Raw genomic sequence first — 5680 nt, 5'->3', positions numbered from 1 at the left:
ACACACACACACACACACACACACACACACACACACACACACACACACACACACACACATATATATATATATATATACATACATATATATGTGTGGGGGCGGTGAGATAAAATATACAAGTTCAAACCGTGATGAATGATTGAAACGTGTTATATATGTGGAATCCCAAAATGTGGAAATCCTTTCATGACGCGAGGATATCTAATAAAAGTGACTATTAAAACACAATGGTACATAGAATAAGGTATGTGGAATATTCTACACAGGGTATGTTATTGAATTCTAGTTTGTTTGATTCTAACAAAATTTCATATTTCATTTACAGTTGGTAATCTTTCTGCACGAAATTAAAAGAATATTCGCAGTAGTAAATTCAATGATAGATTATACATAATTTGTCCCAACAGAACAACCGCGTATATAAACATAATAATGTAAAAATTACACAGAACGTAGTGGTTTGAATTAGTATAATATTAGAGGGGTTAATTTTCAATATATATAATTGTTTTTAGTCACTGCGCATATAAATAAAAGTCAATCGTAAAACATATTATAGAAAGAGTTATATAGAATACATATATACATGCATGTTTGCAGTTTGAAAGTGATTTCCTACAGATAACGAGCAGCAGAAATTAGAAAAATACGGATTTTAAAACTAAGATAACTATGACAAACTCCTTTTGTGAAAGTACTCTTTTTGTTAGCCTCTTGGCTACTGGAAATATGGTTGAACAACTGTTATGCTGTCGATGCTTATTGATGCAGTAACGTATGTCCGTGTCTGCCCGCTTACCTCCAGACAATAAAGCAGGCATTTCAACTTTGGAGAATTCTTGATAATATCTCCTTCAAGTGTAGCCGGTCGTACCTCCTATTTCGTATGATACATCTTCCAGAGTCGGAGATAATACTACAAAATCATGAATTTATGTTGTATGTTTTTGACATACCTGTATTTGTCTAAGTCATTCAAACGCATATTACTGGCAAATCTGAGTTGTTTTTGGCCGTATTCGTTTACATTATAGACATTATTATGTCAACAACAGGAACAAGGAGATGACTATTGGCAACATTACCTAAATGTGTCAGTGTACTCATGGTAGTCGAGGAAATCTTAGGACGGATAGATATTGATAACGTCAGTATAAATGGTCTCATAAAGACTCTCATTTCAAGACGGGCTGCAATAATACACGTAGCAAAGGTGATTCTGCAATGTTCCCGGCACGTACCTTCAAAAAAACTACAGCAAAATTTTTTTTTACAATATTCGTAATACATAACTGTCACCAGATTAGATATCGTAAATATGAAGAAAGCACAAGTCTTAAAGCTAGAATTGTTTTTCTACATTTATTTTAATTGTGTCATATGAAAAGAAATTTTCCTTGACAGGATTCGAAGGAACAGACATTAGCAAAAACAATGAGATAAAATAACTCCATATTTCGTTCTACTGTACACGTTGAATAATTTATTTCGCTTCTTTGCAATTCACACCATTATAACAGCGTGGACGCGATCTGTTGCATGCACGTAAATCCATCATGCTTTCACATGATATACGACTGCATGCAAGTACATATTTATCTAGTCACAACTGTGAATTATTTTCACTATATATATTCAAGAATCTGAGTGATTCATTCTAAGAAAGGTTCCATAATTATATCTTGTTTGTGTTGGCGTTTCTGTTTCCATTATGTTCCGATTACATATAATTATGGTATTAGTAATTTAAGTGCTTTGCAGTTGTCAAAGTTGATAGTTAAATTTCCGCTCAAATGCTAACGTTAGACATCTACATGATCAATGAAATTACTAGAAACAACAACCCAATCATCAGTGTTATACGATATAGACTCTGGGGTGGTTCCTACTGAAGTGCCTTAGAAAAATCGATGTAGTCAGTTAACAATGTTGCAGCGAAAAATTAAAACAAAATGATAATCTTTAAGTATATTATCTGTTGGAAATCTTTCATTGGCATGCCCTGCTTATACTTGTTGGCAAGCATGGATCTCCATTCACTCGTGCCATACACGATTGCACGGACTTTCTGAAGCGTTCATTGATTATTTTCTCCTTTTGTCTCACCCATGCTTAATGTATTTCAGTTTGCTATTGTGTTCAACGATGCCAATGCTATTATTTTCTCTTCAGATAAGGTTTAATGAATATGGTCTGTTTTCTTCAGAGGTTAAAATGCATTTTTTAATGGTTTGTTCTAGTCTAAAGATTTTCATGTTTCTTATGGTGTGAGTTGCCGACATTTTCAGTCTTCCTATAAGAAACACCATATCTACAGTGTAAATAAGCTTTAGCATTTGTCCAAATAACTTTCAAATTGTAAACTACATGCTTACAAAAAGAAGCATCTCATCGAAAAAATATGAAAATGGTGGATGGTCGTGGATCCAATGTTTGGATATTAATTGTAATGTCATTCTTCAAGTAGTTATAAAAAGCAACATGAAAGACACCTATGAGTTATTAATTGGATTGCCTTGTAGTCATCATCAGAATAGCTCAACCAGCATGATGCACATGAGGGAAGACACTGTAAAATATAAAAGTTTTCCCTCGGCATGCAATATATTAGTCATTTGTAGTTGCTTTGCTCATGATGAAAATTGATTGCGCGGATCATCGATTCAGAGACATAGGATATTACATATTAGAGGTTTTTCCTTATTCTAAAGATATATAGTATTCTAGGGATATATTTAGCTGTTTGGCTGAGCATGCTAGCATCCACCTATGCTTTCACAGTACCGATAAAAATAATCTTGAAGCAAGTTACTATAGACATCAAGAAAATTACAATAGGATTAAAGTAACTGAAAATGACCTTGAATGATATTAAGCAACTTCGAATCAAAAGAAAATATGGAAGCAAATAAAAGAATATTTTGTTATTAAATAAATATATCGAATCTTATTTTTATACATTTATCTAACAAGTAATAGGTTGAGCACTTATTAAACAAGCATGAATCAATCTTAGAAATTTCAGTAGTTTGTAAATACGCAGCCGTAAATATAGTTGCATGAAGGATACCAATTTTCCTATCAAAATTCTTGCTATTGTTTCTTGGGATACACTCGACTTAATGTTCAAATATAAATATTAATGTAATTCCAGGAGCGTTGCCCTAAATCGCATAATAATAGGAATTTAGATTTAACACAAATTAGAATAAATGAAAACAATTCAAGACGTTTTACCTAGGTATGTACCATTAATTTGCTGTCACCGAAAACAATTTAATTAGATTATAATTCTGTCTGTGTTGTCATTACTTTAATGTGGACCAGAACAATTTAAGAACTATAACTTCCAATCTGTGAATCTGGTTACCATTAGGTAACTTCTTGAACAGAATTGTGCTATCGGTGCAACGTACATTGATCCTTTAGTATGGTTTAAAGTGAAACCTTATTAAGAATAACAATGGTAAACTTCAACATAGCTATGATTGGATTGTTCTTTAATCAGGTATAGTACATGTAAGGAAAATAATTGAAAATGCCATTCCTGGTTTTAAGATCGTATGATGTAATTTGTATAAGAGCTGCGTATTATTTCTAGTATGTGAAGCGGACGCATAATGGCTGCAAGTTAGCTTTGCAATCCGTGATATTTACTGTATGCAAGTGTAAGCATAACATTTAGGAAATTCAACAAGGCGGATGGAATTTTCAGACGTAGGGAACCTTTCCTACTCGTGAAGATTTTAAATAGAATCCTAAAAAGAATATACACATATATAATCTTTATGGCATACAGAAATTATATGGGGATAATTAATTATACGTCTTCAGAAAGATGCGTAATGGCAAAACATAAAATTTTCCTTATTCGAAACTGCTTGCAAGAAGATATGAAATGAAAGAACACATATATGATTAGAACTGAAAATTTTGGAGAAATAAATCAAAATGGCAGAAGAATAATAACTCGTACTGCCTTTTCAAATATACTTTTTAATTTAATAATTCAATGAAATATTGTTGAGAGAAAAATAATTCATCGTATTTTTTTCTTTTCGCAGTTAATGACAGAATAAAAGTATAATCTATAAATTACTCTCGCTTGATGTCTGCTGCAGTTTCGCGAAAAATAATTGATTCTGTCATAATTTCCCAAAACGTCCAACAGGGAATTACAGGAATAAGGCAGATGAGATTTAAAATGGACAATGTTGTCTTTTTTTGTAATGAATTATTGCTATATTTTCCCTATTTAATTTTGGAGACAATATAATTTGTTTCGAATTATGTTCTAAATACGGGGCCAAGCACGAGGACAGCTACGTTTTTGCTTAGTACTGTACTATCTACACTGCTTTTGAGAAGCATATTGTTACGCTACACGCAGCCTGATAGTACCTCCGGGTTCCAAAACAACCGTTTGTAGTCTGATGGTTCAGAGAAACGGGCCGCCAACGATCAGCAAACCAATCAAAGAAATCAGGAGAGTTATGAATATCAAAACAAGATCGTCGAGTATAGTCAAAATAAACAAACTTTTAATCAAGAGTCGAATAAAACATTTATGCAGCGAATGGACAGTCCTTCAGAGATTTCGTTTTTTACCTCTGAAGTCTTCCTCATTCTTTACGTTGTGTGACTAACATGGATTATCGAAACCAAATTCTCACTCATAGTCGCATATCGCCTTCCAGCTGACTTCGAACCATCGCTTGACTCTCCCCGCCCCAGATGTCAACTAACTCACAGCACCAACCGAACGCCATCGCCTCGTGTTCTTTATAGTTCACCACGCGTCAAAACCAAAGAGCGGTGTTCTAACTCGCGTCGTGCGAACGAGAGATTATTTAAGAATAACTTTTCCGTTCGTAAGAATATTGATGTTACAACTCCTACCGCTTTGGATATTTAGAATCTCTAACTTGATGGAGAAATTACCTTACTCTATTCATTTGCATTTACGTAATTAGATTGATTTCTCTCTGGTTCATGTTTTACATTCATTCTTCTAATGTCGATAAACTGCTTGTTGATTTAAGGACGGTATAATCGAATAAGTCTTGCACACAAAAAAAACAAAACAAAAAAAAAACAAGCAGTTTTATGTCTGTAAAAATATAAACTTTCCATTACGATATTCTTCCTCTTCTAAAATTCAGGACAATAACGAAGACTATTCGTTGCTATTTAGTCTGCTTCAGATAGATATATGTCAGTAAACATATATGTAAAATCTTATATATATTGCAGTTTTCTCATGGAATATAGAAATCTTTTTTTAACAGCTGAAATTGAAATATATACTATATCGTTGCATGAAGCATATTGTGAGATAGTCCTAATTCATTCCTATTTTAAGTTATTCCAAGAAAGAAATACCGTAATTTAAAACACGTACATGAAGTTGAAATATGTTTTCTGTGTCCCCGCCCAATCCATTAAGAAAATGTGCCAACCACGTTTGGAGTCCTTATTTTGCCAAATGATTTAACACATAACACTTCTACGCCTTTAGTAATGTGTACGATGTTTATGTATTAGATATGTTCGCACTTGAGACGCTTGGGCAGGATTAAAGTACGGTCTGTTTATATATATATATATATATATATATATATATATATACATGAGTATATAAATATATATAAATATATACATATATATAATATATACACAC

At 32.8% G+C, this 5680-nt stretch overlaps 1 protein-coding gene across 1 annotated transcript in view; it reads right to left on the bottom strand.

Moving 5' to 3' along the window:
• The window catches only part of LOC128247382 (matrix metalloproteinase-14-like), a 347384-nt gene that overhangs the window by 86601 nt on the left and 255103 nt on the right, over positions 1-5680 (bottom strand). The window lies entirely within an intron of this gene.

The sequence above is a fragment of the Octopus bimaculoides genome, chromosome 3, assembly GCF_001194135.2.
Source record: "Octopus bimaculoides isolate UCB-OBI-ISO-001 chromosome 3, ASM119413v2, whole genome shotgun sequence".
NCBI classification, from domain to species: Eukaryota; Metazoa; Mollusca; class Cephalopoda; order Octopoda; family Octopodidae; genus Octopus; species Octopus bimaculoides.
The sequence above is the reverse complement of the archived record's forward strand: the minus strand, read 5'-3'. Positions and strand labels throughout refer to the sequence as shown.